We start from the raw sequence: 17,608 nt of genomic DNA on the forward strand, positions 1-17,608 counted from the left end.
GTAGGGATAGTCACCTGAAGCAATTAGGCTTTTGAGAAGAATGGCATATGGGCCACTGCTCTAGCTGTCCCTGAATGGGGACTGGAGACAAGGACACAAATCTAGGTTTGTGGAGCTGTCCAATCAGTAACTAGTGCCTTTGAAATATAAAATTCAGGAAACAATCAATGCATACTTAGGATTATTTGCTGATACAAAAAGTGCAGAAATAAATATGCCTGGAGATGGAGATACAGCTACTGATCTACAGTGCACAGAAAACTGGATACACTGAGTAGAGTGACAAATACATGGTGTGCTGAAGAGAAGAGCTGTGTTGTCCTGTCAGGTACTGAGATTAAAATCTGTTTACAAAAAATAAATAAGAAAAGAAATCTGTTTACAACATTCAACAAAAGAGGGTTGGCTCCCTTTGGAAATTTATTTGTACTTCAAAGGATGCTAAATAGAAATAGGATTGAAGATATATTTGAAAGAAATATGCTGTATTTGAAGTGGAATCATCTCCCATCTTTAGTGAAAACAGCTCCATAATATCCCAGAAGCCAGGAGCACTATAGAGAGATTGTTTGGGTGGAATTACCAAATACACTTATTTACATTAAATTAATATCAATAGTAGTCAATACACTTTGATCATTTTCTATGTATAGTAGTATACTTTATGTGGCTTATATTATTTAATCTCTTCAATTAATCTATGAGGAGTCACTCAATATTTGTCAACGTCACAGATTAATAAATTGAGTTTAATACAGATTAGGTATCTTTTCTCAAGATTATGAAACTAGAAAGCATCAGAATAAGAGTTTTCAAACCCTTATTTAACAAGGCAGTATATACTTCCTAATGCATATGATTAAGAAACAAGTTATCTCATACTTTATGTATATGTTATTTGATACTAAGGGACTCAGTCAATCCTTCTGAGGGTACAGGTAACGGTAAACGCTTTTTCTTTCCACCCAAAAGCTTCAGATAAAATGTTTTTAAGTGAATTGACAATAAATAAAATTTTAATTTTATCTTAACAATATGCTAGAAAGATAGTTTAAAAAGTTTTTCATAATTCAAGATGATTTATATAATTTATATAATGTTCACATTAATTAAAACATGGTAACTGGGGTATACGTATGGATAATTAGAGTAAGTTGGTAAGCTAAATATTCCGTCTAACACAGATTATAAATTTGAGTGGACAAGAAAAATATGTTGCAATATCCATTTGAGCAACAGCAGCTTCTTATTACAAACACCATGCTTAATATAACTATCCCTAGATATAAGCAAAAAATATCTGATTATCACAGTTTTGCTTTTTTTAGTAAACAAAGGAGATATTAAGTTTCAGAATGATGAGCACAACTTTCTTATTCCATGTGTCATTAGGATGTGGTATATAAATATTCTCCAACTTTGCTCTATATCTTCACAACAAAGTGCAATGATAAACTAATGCTTTGCAATCTGAAAATTACATTTGTCACTTTTTTCCTCTAAGGGTGTCAGATTGAAAAACCTTTCTGATTTATGACCTGTGCTTCAATTACAGTTGAATTCAAGACTACATGAAAGAACTTGGTGCTGACAGTATTCAATTTTCACATGGATATGGTTTTCCAAGACACCATAGTTTTCTGCTCTTTGTCCTTACTCATCTGTCTACTTGCCTCTTAGATTAAATATTTTCAACAAATATGCTTATTTGAAAGGGCCTTGTTTGAATTTTAGTGTTATTATTTTGCCGCCCCATTTATACCTTATATTTAAATAAATTGCTACTCCCCAATGCTGTAGCTTGTTACAAAGTCTCCATTGTGGATTACAAAAATGTTTCATAATATCTGACCCTGAGGTGGCTAACATGATTCCAACATAGTATCTACAGGATAAATCCAAGCACCTCAAGGATAGATATGTGTAGAAAGATCAAGTTAACAAAAACTAACACTTATAATATGAAAAAAAAAAAACTAGAACAGCATGTAGTGCTTAGCAAACAATATACTGAAAAGAATATGAATATTACAATGTCTATATTTGTTGTCACTCACATAGAAGTATGGTGTTATCATTAGTCATTGAATTAGCCTAGCTAGATTTTGATGGCTAAGAACACTCTCCAAATAGGCATCTTGATTTTTTCCACTGAGATGGGATTGGAATTTCAGTTCTCCAACTAAGAGATGTCTTATATCAACCCAACTTGACATAATTAGCCAATTCTCAATTTAATGTGTCATCCAATCTCTCCCCACTGATGTTCATAAATTTTGTACACACTCTGATTTCATTGGATTATTCATTATTTTTGACTTGACTCTCTATTCCAAGGGAAAAATAAAAGGTTTAATAGTACATTATAGTAGTTGCTAGATCAAATACGTAAATTTTAGCTTCTTTTCACATTTATAATCATAAATCTATTAAATTAATTTCCAGAACATTTTGAAATATAGGTGGATTGAGATACACATTCTTGTCATGTTTTGATATGTCTGTTGGTACTTATGCTTTCTTTGAATTTTATTAAACATTGAATTGATTTTATCAAGTATAAAAATATATTCTCTCTTAAGATTTAATTGCTATTTACTAGTGATATTTGAGATTTACTTTTTTTCAAATAATGCGAGTCAGTCTGTGGTTTGACACAGCAAAGTCCATTTCAACTTATAGCCCAGAACTATTTAAATAATATGAGAATTAGTTGATTTTAGGTATATGAAAATTTCCTTTCTAAAGACCTGTGATTCTTGTACCTTTCAACATGGTAGTTTTTGTAGATCTTTTAAAAAATTTCTTCATTATTATGGTACTATTCAGTATTCTTCTCATACATTAATCAATGATGCTAATGTATCTTAATATAAATAATCAATTTTATTTAGTAATTAAATAAATTACCATAGAATTATTTTAAAAATACCTTATGATTTAACAACATTTATATTAGGAGCCATCAAGCCCTAAAATATTTTTCCTGAAGAGATCCGGCAAGAGTTTATATAAATTTTGAGTAAATGCTTATTTTTGCCTTTTTTCTACTTTATTTCATATTCACACCAAAATAATGACTCTTCTAATTTAAAATATAAACCATAGAGGTTTCCTTAAAGGTGGCAGGGGAGGACTGGAACTGTCAAAGACAGAATGACAGGTGGGGTTGGGAATAAGTGAACGGTCTTGACAGACTCAAAGTTGCTGGCAGCTTGGAACTGCACCTGGTAGGACAGTGGATGGATCTTGCAACTGTACACTTTGGATATAAACTGGTTAGTGGGCTGCTTGGGCCGGCATTCAGTGTGCACCATGAAGAACAATGTGAGGGAAACTGGTACCCAAGTAGGGGCCTTCTGTGTGGTGCTGCCTTGATGGTGTCTTAGGTGTGGAATTGTCCATGCACTTGGGGCAGTAGAGCTTCACCAAGGCCTCACCTGGGGTGTCAGAAAGGCTATTGGAAAGCATTGGCTTGTTCTCACAGTGCACATGGGGCAGTAGCCAAACTCTCCCTGCTGGTACTTTTCCAACATCCGGGTGGTGCCATGGTTTGTGAGGATATAGGTGGTCTGGGTGAACCCATACAGCATCTTGGCTGACTGCTTAATCAGGGTTCTCTGGTTGGGGTTGTCTTCCAGCTCTTCATCAGGCTCCAGGTCCAAGACCATGTCTAGAGCTTGTCTACAGTGAGGCACCTGCTCATTGAGTTGACTGAGATTAAATTTGTCCTGGATGGAGTCTTCATCCACTTCACAGAAGAATTCATAGTCATGGAGCCCACAGAACCAGTATAAATAACACTTCCTGATGTTTAAATCACTTTTTTTTTAATTTGTCATTTATTTTTCTTTACTGATTTCCTGATGCTTCTTTGTCTCTGTAATTTTGCTTTCTTGAGTGATCATAAAAGTCTTTGAAAGTTAGGGGTCTTTTTTTTCTTTTGTTTTGCAAAGCATGTCATGATTAAAATGTGTTTCTACTTATTTTAATGAATTAATAAATAAAAAATATCATGGGAATGATATTTTTAATTTCTATGTACGTTTAAGTGTTTATTGAACATAGTATCAGTAAGACTAGTGACCACATCAAAAGAGTTCAGCTCAATGGATTGATTTCACATGTCAGAAGATACCTGCTTAGTCAGACTCAGATCAAAAACAGAATACCAGTAACCTAGTACATTCTCATCTCAGTATAAACTGTTCCAGTTAACTGCTCTCATGACTTCTAAAACCAGAGATTCGTCCTGTCTTTTTTTGTACTTAGTATTGATAAATTATGCATTATGCACATTATAGATGATCAATTCCCATTGTGTGAGTATTCCATAATTTTTATGGCTTCTCCTATGAGTGGATATTTATGTGGGTAGCATCCAGTTTGGGCCTACAAATAATGCTATAATGAATATTCTAGTGCATGCCTTTCAGTGAACTTATGAATGCACTCCTGTTGGGTTTAGGTATATATATAGGAGTGGAGCTGATTATCTCTGGAACTGTGTATCTTCAGCTTTTGTAAATACTGCAGTTTTTCGAACTGCCCTTATGCTTGAGGTTTTTTTTCTTTTACTGATACCATTTTTTTTTAGTACATCTTTATTGGAGTATAATTGCTTCACAATACCATGTTAGTTTCTGTTGCACAACAAAGCAAATCAGCCGTATGCATACACATGTCCCCATATCCCCTCCCTCTTAAGCCTCCCTCCCATCCTCCCTATCCCATCCCTCTAGGTCACCTCAAAGCACCGAGCTGATCTCCCTGTGCTATGCTGCTTCTTCCCACCAGCCAACTATTTTACATTCGGTAGTGTATATACATCAATGCTACTCTCACTTTGCCCCAGCTTCCCCCTCCCACCCCATGTCATCAAGTCCATTTTCTATGTCTACCTCTTTATTCCTGCCCTGCATCTAGGTTCATCAGTACCATTTTTTTTTTAGATTCCATATATATGCATTAACATATGGTGACATACTTCACTCTGTATGACAGACTCTAGGTCCACCCACCTCACTACAAATAACTCAATTTCGTTTCTTTTTATGGCTGAGTAATATTCCATTGTATATATGTGCCACATCTTCTTTATCCATTCCTCTGTCGATGGACACTTAGGTTGGTTCCATGTCCTGGCTATTGTAAATAGTGCTGCAATGAACATTGGGGTACATGTCTCTTTTTGAATTATGGTTCTCTCAGGGTATATGCCCAGTAGTGGGATTGCTAGGTCATATGGTAGTTCTTTTTTTAGTTTTTTAAGGAACTTCCATACTGTTTTCCATAGTGGTTGGATCAATTTACATTCCCACAAACAGTGCAGGAGGGCTCCCTTTTCACCACACACTTTCCAGCATTTATTGTTTCTAGATTTTTTGATAATGGCCATTCTGACTGGCATGAGAAAACTACTACTCATTGTAGTTTTGATTTGCATTTCTCTAATAATTAGTGATGTTGAGCATCTTTTCATGTGCTTTTTGGCCAACTGTATGTCTTCCTTGGTGAAATGTCTATTTAGGTCTTCTGCCCATTTTTTAACTGGATTGTTTGTTTGTTTGATATTGAGCTGCATGAGCTATTTGTATATTTTGGAGATTAATCCTTTGTCTGTTGTTTTATTTACAAATATTTTCTCCCATTTGGAGGGTTGTCTTTTTGTCTTGTTTATGGTTTCCTTTGCTGTGCAAAAGCTTTTAAGTTTAATTAAGCCCCATTTGTTTATTTTTATTTCTGTTACTCTAGGAGGTGGGTCAAAAAAGTTCTTCCTGTGGTTTATGTCAAAGAGTGTTTTTCCTATGTTTTCCTCCAAAAGTTTTATAGTGTCTGGTCTTACATTTAAGTCATTAATCCATTTGGAACTTATTTTTGTGTATGGTGTTAGGTAGTGTTCTAATTTCATTCTTTTACATGTAGTTCTCCAGTTTTCCCAGCACCACTTATTGAAGAGGCTGTCTTTTCTCCATTGTATATTCCTGCCTCCTTTGTCATAAAACAGGTGTCCATATGTGTATGGATTTATCTCTGGTCATTCTGTCCTGTACCATTGATCTATATTTGTTTTTGTGCCAGTACCTTACTGTCTTGATTACTGTATCTTTGTGGTATAGTTTGAAGTTGGGGAACCTAATTCCTCCAACTCCATTTTTTTTTTTTTTTATCAAGATTGCTTTGGCTATTTGGGATCTTTTGTGTTTCCATATGAATTGTAAGATTTTTTGTTCCAATTCTGTGAAGAATGCCATTGGTAGTTTGATAGGGATTACACTGAATCTGTAGATTGCTTTAGGCTATATAGTCATTTTCACAATATTGATTCTTCCAATCCAAGAACATGGTATATTTCTCCATCTGTTTTATGTCATCTTTGGTTTCTTTCATCAGTGTTTTATAGTTTTCTGAGAACAAGTCTTTTGCCTCCTTAGGCAGGTTTATTCCTAGGTATTTTATTCTTTTTGCTGCAATGGTAAATGGGAGTGTTTCCTTAATTTCTCTTTCTGACTTTTTGTTGTTGGTGTGTAGGAATGCCAGAGATTTCTGTGCATTAATTTTGTATCCTGCAACTTTATCAAACTCTTTGATTAGTTCTAGGAGTTTTCTGGTGGTATCTTTAGGATTTTCTATGTATAGCATCATGTCATCAGCAAATAGTGACGGTTTTAATCCTTATTTTTCCAATTTGTATTCCTTTTTTTTCTCTAACTGCCATGACTAGGACTTCCAAAACTATGTTGAATAAGAGTGGCGAGAGTGGACATCCTTCTCTTGTTCTTGATCCTAGTGGAAATGCTTTCAGTTTTTCACCATTGAGTATGATGCTTGCTGTGGGTTTGTCATATATGGACTTTATTATGTTGAGGTAGGTTCCCTCTATGCCCACTTTCTGGAGGGTTTTTATAATAAATTGGTGTTGAATTTTGTCAGAAGCTTTTTCTGCATCTACTGAGATGATCATATTGTTTTTATTCCTTAAATTGTTAATGTGGTGTATCACATTGATTGATTTACATATATTGAAGAATCCTTGCATCCCTGGGATAAATCCCACTTGATCATGGTGTGTGATCCTTTTAATGTGCTGTTGGATTCTGTTTGTTAGTGTTTTGTTCAGGATTTTTACATCTCTGTTCATCAGTGATATTGGCCTGTAGTTTTCATTTTTTGTGATACCTTTTGCTGGTTTTGGTATCAGGGTGTTGGTGGCTTCGTTGGGAGTGTTTCTCCCTCGGCAATTTTTTGGAAGAGTTTGAGAAGGATTGGTGTTTGCTCTTCTCTAAATGTGCTCTTCTCTAAATGTTTGATAGAATTTGCCTGAGAAGCCATCTGGTCCTGGACATTATTTTGTTGGAAGATTTTTAATTATGGTTTCAATTTCATTACTTGTGATAGGTCTGTTCATATTTTCTTATTCTTCCTGGTTCAGTCTTGGAAAATTGTACCTTTCAAAGAATTTGTCCATTTCTTCATGGTTGTCCATTTTATTGGCATATGGTTGTTTGTAGTAGTCTCTTATAATCCTTTGTATTTCTGCAGTGTCAGTTGTGATTTCTCCTTTTTCATTTCTAATTTTATTGATTTGTGTCCTCTCCCTCTTTTTCTTGATGATTTTGGCTAAGGATTTATCAATTTTGTTTATCTTCTCAAAGAATCAGCTTTTAGTTTTATTGATCTTTGCTATTGTTTTCTTCATTTCTATTTCATTTATTTCTGCTCTGATCTTTGTGATTTCTTTCCTTCCTCTGACTTTGGGTTCCTTTGCTCTTCTTTCTTTAGTTGTCTTAAAAGTAACATTAGATTGTTTATGTGGGATTTTTCTTGTTTCTTGAGGTGAGATTGAATTGCTGTAAACTTCCCTCTAAGAAGTGCTTTTGCTGTGCCGCATATGTTTTGGGACATTGTGTTTTCATTGTCATTTGTTTCTATGTATTTTTTATTTCTTCTTTGATTTCTTCAGTGATCTCTTGGTTATTTAGGAGTGACTGTTTAACTTCCATGTTTTTTTGTGATTTTTACAGGTTTTTTCTGTAATTGATTTCCAATCTCATAGTGTTGTGGTCAGAAAAAATGCTTAATAGGTTTCAATTTTCTTAAATTTACCGAGGCTTGATTTGTGACCCAAGATGTGATCTATCCTGGAGAATGTTCCATGAGCACTTGAGAATAAAGTGTATTCCATCACTTTTGGGTGGAATGTTCTATAAATATCAATTAGATCTATCTGGTCTATTATGTCATTTAAAGTTTGTGTTTCCTTATTAATTTTCTGTCTGGATAATCTGTCCATTGGTGTAAGTGAGATGTTAAAGTCCCCTACTATTATTTTGTTACTGTTGATTTTTCCTTTTATGGTTGTTAGGATTTGCCTTATGTATTGAAGTGCTCCTATGTTGGGTGCATAAACATTTATAATCGTTATATCTTCTTTTTGGACTGATCCTTTGATTATTATGTAATGTCCCTCCTTATCTCTTGTAACAGTCTTTGTTTTAAAGTCTATTTTATCTGATACAAGTATTGTTACTCCAGCTTTCTTTTGATTTCCATTTGCATGGAATATCTATTTCCATCCCTTCACTTTCAGTCTGTATGTGTCCCTAGGACTGAATTGGGTCTCTTGTAGACAGCTTATATATGGGTCTTTTTTTGTATCCATTCAGCCAGTCTGTGTCCTTTGGTTGCGGCATTTAGTTTATTTACTTTCAAGGTTATTATCGATATGTATGTTCCTATTACCATTTTCTTAATTGTTTTTGATTTGGTTTTGTGGGTCTTTTTCTTCTCTTTGTGTTTCCTGCTTAGGGAAGTTTCTTTAGCATTTGTTGTAAACTGGTTTCATGGTGCTGAATTCTCTTAGCTTTGGTTTGTCTGAAAAGCTTTTGACTTCTCCATCAAACCTGAATTAGATCCTTGCTGGGTACAGTAATCTTGGTTGTAGGTTTTTTTCTTTCATCACTTTAAGTATATCCTGCCACTCCCTTCTGGCTTGCAGAGTTTCCACTGAAAAATCAGCTGATAACCTTACGGGGATTCCTTTGTATATTATTTTTTTTGTTTTTCTCTTGCTGTTTTTAATATTTTTCTTTGCATTTAATTTTTGTTAATTTGATGAATATGTGTACTGGTGTATTTTTCCTAGGTTTTATGCTGTATTGGGACTCTCTCTGCTTCCCGGATTTGGGTGACTCTTTCCTTTCCCACGTTAAGGAAGTTTTCCACTATAATCTCTTCAAATATTTTCTCAGATCATTTGTTTTTCTCTTCTTCTTCTGGGACTCCTATAATTTGAATGTTGGTGCATTTAGTATTGTCCCAGTGGTCTCTGAGATTGTCTTCAATTCTTTTCATTCTTTTTTTCTTTATTTTTCTCCTCAGCAGTTATTTCCACCATTTTGCCTTCCAGCTCACTTTTTCATTCTTCTCTTTCCACTATTCTTTTACTGATTCCTTCTAGTGTATTTTTCATTTCAGTTATTGGGTTGTTCATCTCTGTTTGTTTGTTATTTAGTTCTTCTAGGTCTTTGTTAAACATTTCTTGTATTTTCTCAATCCGTGCTTCCATTCTATTTCTGAGATTCTGAATTATCTTTGCTATCATTACTCTGAATTCTTTTTCAGGTAGATTGCATATTTTCTTTTCATTTACTTGGTCTTGTAGGTTTTTACCTTGCTCCTTCAACTGTGACATATTTTTTGCCATCTCACTTTTTTTTTTTTTTTAATGAGTAGGTTGTGTTCCTGTTTTACTGGTTGTTTGGCCTGAGGCTTCCAACACTAGAGTTTGTAGCTATTGAGTAGAGATGGTCTTTGTGCTGAGATGAGGACCTCTGGGAGACCTCACTCTGAAGAATATTCCCTGGAGTCTGAGGTTCTCTGTTAGTCCAGTGGTTCAGACTCAGAGCTCCCATTGCAAGAGTTTCTGCCTAACCCCGAGGTCATGAATCAAGATCCCGCAAGCCATGTGGGGCAGCAAAAAGAAGAAGAAGAAGAAAAAAAAAGAACAGTAACAAAGTAAAAGTAAAATTAGACTAGGAAACTAACAGATTTATTAGAAAGAATGTAAAAATAAAAATATATATGAATCAACAACTGGAATGTACATCAGTACCCTATAATAAAAAAGAGGAGGAGGGAAAAGAAAAAAAAAGTGGGGGAGGGAAGGCCTTGGCTGTGGAGAGCGAGGCCTAAGCAAGGGTGAGGTTTGGGTGGTGTATGGGGCCAATGCTCAGGACCCACAAGGCTGGAAAAGGTCCTGAGGGCTGTGGGGGGTGGGGCTTATACTCAAGGAACAGTAGAGACCCAGGCGTGCCACCCACCCCCGGTCTCAGAGGGTAGGGGACCTCACCTGGGAGCCCAGCAGGGGCAGAGCAAATGCCTTCCTCTCTTCTCCTGTTCCTCTGGTCTGGGGTCTGGGAGGGCCCCTCCTACCTGCCTCTCTGATTTCCCAGGCCTCTCTCCTATGTCCCCAGGACCAATATGGTAGGGGGAAAAGGGGGCCTTGGAGGGCAGGGGAGCAGCCTGGGAGCTCAGCATGCTCCCTGTGCCCGAGTGAGTAGGGTAATCACCCTCTGCTCCTCTCCTGATCCTCCTGGATGACCCCTCCTGCCTGCCACTCCTGATCTCCCCAGCCTCCCTCCTATGTCCCCAGGACCCATGTGGCCTGGATGGGGCTTTGGGGGGAGGGGGAATTGGCTTGGGAACTCAGCAAGCTCCCCGGCCCAAGGGACGCCAATCCTATCTGGGCTTCACTTCTCCCCTATTGGTCTGCCTACATCCTACTGGTTCACTCTGGGTTTCCTCCTGTCTCCTTGGGGGTCAGAGTCCCCTACCAGTGGCTGGCAGGCACACTAGTTGTGGGGAGAAACTAACTCTGTGTGTTCCCACACTGCCATCTTGATTCCTCCCCTGAGCTTGAGTTTTGAGGTACATAATTTACTTTGATATTTATAAGGAATCTAAAAACTCAGCTTTTATTTTCCTATTTACACAAACTTTCAGAAATGTGTGTTTTAACTTCAAAATATTTTATCACATTTTGTTATAATTACTAGTTTTATAACATTGTGGTAAGAAAATGTGATGTAAACCCTTATAATTTATCTGTTTTCAAGTGTGTTGCAATTTATTTTAAAATGTCCAAAGTATGTTGGAAAAATAGGAGACAGAAAGTGGATAGAGTGAGAACATAGTTACATAGAAAGAACAGCCTACAGTTTAGTAGTTAAATGACCTTAATTTCCTTTTTCTATTATCTTCTTGTTTTGTTGAATTTTTTTCCTTTTTCATACTATCATTGATTTCTTATTAACTTCTCTTTTACCTTCTGGCACTCAATGGTTTCAGACTAATCATATCCCTAATTTAGACTGGTATATTTGTAAATATCAATTGACATTTCTTTCATTCTTCACTTTTTAAATATTTTTTGTATATAAGTTTTTTGTAACATTTTTGTCAAATATTTGGGTAATTTGTGTCTCTCTGTGTACATGTAGTTATCTCATCTTTAAAACTCAGACTTTATACTTTGCTTTTGATTCAGGAATTTAACCAAAAAAAGGATTATTGCTGTGACATTTATAATCATATTAATGTTTCTTGTTGTCTTAGGGCCTCTAGTGTGGCTGTAACTTTTAGATTTTGTTTTTTACTTTCTTAGCAGTATTTTTTAATCTCACCTAAACCCATTTTTGACTCATTATTCCTTTTTCATTCCAGCCTGTGCTTCCCATCTAATTAGTTGTTGCTGTTTTATAGACATTATGTATTTTTATGTGATTATGACAACAGAAGTTTTCCTGAAATTCCTCCTAGGTCATTGAGTGTTTTTTTGACACATATGTACTGGGCTCCTACTTTCCAAAAATGATTCTAGGTCTTGGGGACTGATCAACTAGCAAGAAAAACTTGAGTTCTTGCACTTGAGGAACTTGAATTCCTCAAGTTCCTCAAGTGCAATTCCCTCCCTTGCAGGGGCAAGGGAGGCAATCAATAAAAAAATTGGAAAATAAAAGAATAAACAAAGGACATAAAAATTCATGTTATGAAAAAAATCTAACAGACCAAGAGTTTTCATAGTACATTGGGGCAGTTGATGTGGAGTGGTCAGGTGTGGCCTCTGTGAGGAATGAAATTGAAGGAGTAAGCCAGGTGATTATGTGGGGAAAGCCATTTCCAGACAAAGAAATATCCTGTGCAAAAGCCTTAAGTCAGGTCTAGTATAAAATACATCTTCTCACCATTGAAAAAATATTACTTTCATGTACATTTGCATCTTTACACTGTCAAAGTATCATTATTTAGTTTAATACAGTCTTTGCTCCAATTATCACAAACAAATGTAGAAATGCATTATCTCTTCTTTGGATGAACTTAATCTGGATACTTTATCAGAATATTTTAAGGTATATCATGAACTACAATTTGTTAATATAAAACTTAAAGAGCCAGTTAAAAAAACATGAAGTTGATTTTTTTATCATTAATTTAGAACAATTTTACATGCTTCCAATTAATGTAGAGATTACCAAAAAAGGGGCACTTAAAAAGAATTTGATCTTCAGAAAACCTTTACTAAGTAATTATAAGCTCTTAAAATCACTTTCCTTTAGGGCTTCCCTGGTGGCACAGTGGTTGAGAGTCCACCTGCCGATGCAGGGGACATGGGTTCGTGCCATGGTCTGGGAAGATCCCACATGCCGTGGAGTGGCTAGGCCCGTGAGCCATGGCTGCTGAGCCTGCATGTCCGGAGCCTCTGCTCCACAACGGGAGAAGCCGCAACATTGAGAGGCCTGTGTACCACCAAAAAAAAAAAAAAAAAAAAATCACTCTCCTTTGAAAAGAAAAGCATGTGTTCTTTTGTGTAATCCATCTTAAACTTTAAAGTTTTTCATTCTGGGCAAAAGAAGTTTGCTCAATATTTTCCAAAATAAATATTTCTAGATGCACAGTAAGTTAGCAAAAGATGAGAATTTGAGCTATGCAAATTTTGAAAATTTTAGTGGATTATGTTTGTCACTAATTTCTAGTACTGAATCCTCTCAGTAGATCTTTTTAGAACTGTATTTAGTTTTTTGTTGTTTCTTTTTTTTTTTTTTTTTTGCATATTGCCTTTATTTTGCAGAAAATGTTTTGCTGATTGTCTTTGGCTATTTTTTTCAGAAGAAAAATATTGCCATTGTAGGTTTAACAATACAAGAGGCAATTACATATGCTCAAAATAAACACATTCTATTGGGCAGAACAGTGAAATTTCCATTTCAATTAAAGTCTGTTGTCCTCAACTATGAATTTATTATTTTGTCCCTAACAGCTTAACTATAAGTATGATAGCTGTCACAAAAGGGACCTGAAAACTACTCTGAAGCAACAAGGAATGCAATTGAAAGTATGCTTTTTATTTCACTAAATAAGATGAGTTGAGTTTATTAATTCTAGTGTGTCAAATCTTCTATATTCTGTAAGAGACACAAAAAAATAAGTTTCTGGATCTTAGCAAACAAAATGTTATTATGATCAAGTAATGGTGATTTAATAGTCCAACTGAGTTTTGTTTCCATGCTTAAATTCATCTGTAGCATATAAACACAACATAGGACTACACTTGTGTTGCAGATGATGGGTGGGGTTATTTTTTTGATGAACAACAGAACATATATTCCTTTTCATATTTTAAAGTGAAGTTAATAAGATTTTTTTTTTCTTTCTTGACCTATGAGACTGTCATTTTGTACCTAGATCAAATCCTGAGTAAAACTGGTAGATATAAAAAAAAATAGTGTATATTTTAAGGAAAGACTTTGGTTTACATGGAAGGTGGTGACAGAGACATCCATGAGGTTATGAGGCCAAGGTGTGATATTGGCTGTCAGGAATATCTGTGGCCATGACATGGTTCTTATAGAGTGAGAATCCTGAGGAGAAGGGACCTGAGATTACTTGGGTAAGATAGGGTTCACTGGGAATGGACTCCCAGCCCATTAGGTAGCTATGCTGTCTGAGACCCTGGTGTGAAGGTGCTCTGCTAGCTGACCACAGGTTGGGGTACTGATGCAGTCCTGTTGTGCTCAGGAGTAACATGATAGTATGTACACACATGCTGAGGCTGAGCTAAGTTCATGGGATCAGATCATGGACAACTTGCAAATGAATTGTCAGAATAGGTTGGAGAATTTTTCCAATGAGTGTATGGGCTAAGTATGAGCTTGTCCAAGTCGGGAGGGGTCCTAGGCACAGCTTTGAGGACAGGGACAGGGATGGGTGAACTGTGATTCCTCAGCATAGAGCATTTTTCACAGCCATGGGTGGAGAAAAGTGAGACAGGACCTCCAAACTGAAGATGGGAGTTGACAGCAGATAGAAGGAACTGAGTCCAGGGATAAGCTACTTCCATTAGTAATACACAGGTTGTTGTTTGTCTCTGGGTTCTTCCGTCTTATCTTTGTGATCCCTGCTTCTTTTTGCATCATAGCAAGCCCTTGCAAATCAGTTGTATTTAGTTTTAAGAGCTGTAAACTCTTTCTGGTAAGCCTTGACAGATATGCATTGAGTCTTGAGAATGCCGTGGCTGGTAGTCATCCCCTGTAGACCCTCAACTCATACTATATGAATTTAGAGTTTTTATTTATGTAAGGAGTTCAATATGCAGATATGGCTTGGACTGACCCTCCAGGCACCCACTCTCTGTTCACACACTTCCAGAAGTGGTTGCTCTCCGTCACAAAATCCAAGATGAAACAACACATGGTGTTCGGGTCCCGGCCAGACATACTCAACTTCAGCACTGGGAACATCCTCCTGCTGTTATTGGTGACCATCACCTGGTTGATGAGCTCTCTGAAGTGCAGCCATATCTAACTTTTCTTGGTTGACACTGGGGTCACCCTTCTCCCTGCCAGCCTGTAGCTCTCACTTCAAGGAGCTCAGCTGGTGGTCCACTCTATTGCAGGCTATTCTACAAGTTCTGGACACCAAGGGAGATTGTCCTCTTGCTGACCCTTCTTCATGGCCCTCCAACCAAGACTTACTTACCCAAGAGCCATATTTAATTCCTTTCAACAGCCACTCTTCCGAGAAAAGAAGCAGCAAAAGTCCGCAGTTCCCAGGCAGAGACCTGTGAGGAGAAGACTTGAAGGTAGGGGAGGGGCAGAGGGGTGAAGATAGAGGATATTCCCCTTGAACTTCTGCAAGGCATGACTAAAGTAGCTCTTTGTGGCATTGGATTTGCTTCAAACAATTAAAAATCAGACTATTGACTAGCATACAAATATTTATAAAATATACAAATAAAACTATTGATATCTTTGAAGGCCATTTTTAAACAAAAGGAACATTTTTAGATGTGCCAGGATATAAATTATGGGTACCTCAGGATTATTATAACTTTTCTATAACATTTTATTAGATCTTTATGGTGTTTTTAAAAATGTTGGCCACTGATATTTGAAATTTGATAGGTATTTATAAAGTTTCCTCAAAGGATTCTTATGACAGCTAAAATTTTTGACTATGTAGACAGACACTTTTGGCTGGCTACTCGGTAAAGTACCACATGCTGTGATTATTACTTTTTGTGCTTTCCAAGTCAACACTCAGATGCCTGTGAACCTGACCTGGACAGAGTAGTTATTTCGGTTCTTTAAACTCCTGCCAAACTGTTGCAGTAGCTTTTTCATATGGGCAGATGGCCACTTCAGAACAAATCAAAATATAATATTTGGTCTCTGAACTTACTTTTGAATTCAAATCTTTGAATATGAATGCTAACTCATATTGAATTTTGGGTTTGACTAATTGCTTTGATGTTCTTAGGCAGTTTTCATGAAACATATTTGATCAAATAACTTAACATGGACTTCACTTCTTATTAGTTGTATAATGTCCCTTCTGGTGTGTTAAATGCAATAAAATTTTGAGGATATATACTAATATGTAGCTCCTACCCAGCATATGATGAACAAAATATGTATTAACAAGAGACATCAATCCATTTCTGAGGTTATGCACATAGTTTAGTGCTGAAATGCAGTAAAACTTTAAAATTTGTAATTTCTGGTCAGAGTTTATGAGAAACATGAATATGAGCAAAATAGGTAAATTTAGTGTTTTTTTTAACAAGGTAGGTATGGCACAGACTTCAAACTATAACACAGATTTCAAGCAAACAAGGGTAATTACATTGATTTAAGCAGTTCTTTCCCATTTATTCATATATATTTTTTTGTCTTAATTCAGGCCTAGCTTAATTCACCCCTCCCTCCCTCCCTCCTTTCCTCCCTCTCTCCCTTCCTTCCTTCCTTCCTTCCTTCCTTCCTTCCTTCCTTCCTTCTTTCTGTCTTTCCTTCCCTTTCTTCTGTTCTGCCTTTCTTTCTCCTATCTCTTTAAACTGCAGTCCTGAGTAAAACAGATGGTTTCAAATTAATCTAATTAATTACAACTAAATAGCCACTTACGTCATTAACCCATGATACTTCCCTGGGCTACTCAGATCCAAATGTAGATTTCATATTTTCAATGGAACAATGTTTGTTAGAAAATATATTTCATATTGTATTATAATCTTTATAATGAGAAAAATGCTAATTAAAACCAAAACCATTAGTCATCTGTAAGATTTGAAATATATGAAAAGTTTGGTAACACTCTGTTGGTGAGGCTAAGGAGGAAAAAGCAGTCTAATATTTTGTTTTTCAAAATGTAAAATGGGACAACATCCATGGAGAAGATTTTATCAATATCTAACAAAATCATAGCTGTATTTGGCCTTTGACCTATCAATCCCTCTTCCAGGAATCTGTTCCAAAGTTCCAAAAGTACACTGACATTAGTTTGAAATGACATGTATCAAATGTTCTTCAATGTAACATTATTGGGACTAGTAACAAAATTGAAATCACCCCCAAAATCCAAAATTCTAACACCAAAATCCAACAGTTATATAAACTGCAATATATCTACACAGTGGATTACTATGTACTTGCACAAAGCAGTTGGGAAGATCTCTACAAAATGGATTAAATGCATTATATATTGTATATTTTGGAGTATAAATTGTTAAGTGATAAAAGGAAGTTGCAGAAAACTGTGTATAGTATGTCACCTTTTGTGTAAGAAATCCCCCCTTCCTTCCTTCCTTCTTTCCATCCTTCCTTCCACCCCTTTCTCTCTCTTTCATCTCTGTTTCTTTTCTTTCTTTATTATTTCACAGTTTGTGGTTTTTTTTTAATATATATTTGCAAAAATAAATAAGGGAAGGAGAGAAGAAAAACTCATAAAAATTGTTCCCTATAAGGTAACTGTCTCTCCATTCTTAAAAGTGGGACATTGAAATCATCTACTATTATTACACTTCTGTCTATTTTTCTAGTCAATTCTGTCAGTGTTTGTTTTATATATTTAGGTGTTCTGATGTTGCATGAATATATATTTGTAATTGTTATATCTTCCTGGTGATTTGACCTTTTATCATTATATAATGTCCTACTTTGTTTTTGTGATAGTTTTTTGTTCAAATTGACAATAAATTTTAAGCATAATTAACTGTCATTAGCACAAATTCATGAACTGTATCTTCGCTTTTCTCATTTTTTGAAACCTTATATTT

At 35.8% G+C, this 17,608-nt stretch overlaps 1 pseudogene across 1 annotated transcript; it reads right to left on the reverse strand.

Moving 5' to 3' along the window:
- Positions 1–3,116: 3,116 nt before the first annotated feature.
- On the reverse strand, positions 3,117–14,822 carry LOC307184116 (casein kinase II subunit beta-like; annotated as a pseudogene). Its single transcript has 2 exons — positions 14,671–14,822; positions 3,117–3,807 (listed from the first exon to the last, which is right to left on the reverse strand). The product of its transcript is annotated as a casein kinase II subunit beta-like (transcript).
- Positions 14,823–17,608: the final 2,786 nt, after the last annotated feature.

The sequence above is a fragment of the Stenella coeruleoalba genome (assembly GCF_951394435.1).
Source record: "Stenella coeruleoalba genome assembly, chromosome: 3".
Lineage (NCBI taxonomy): Eukaryota > Metazoa > Chordata > Mammalia > Artiodactyla > Delphinidae > Stenella > Stenella coeruleoalba.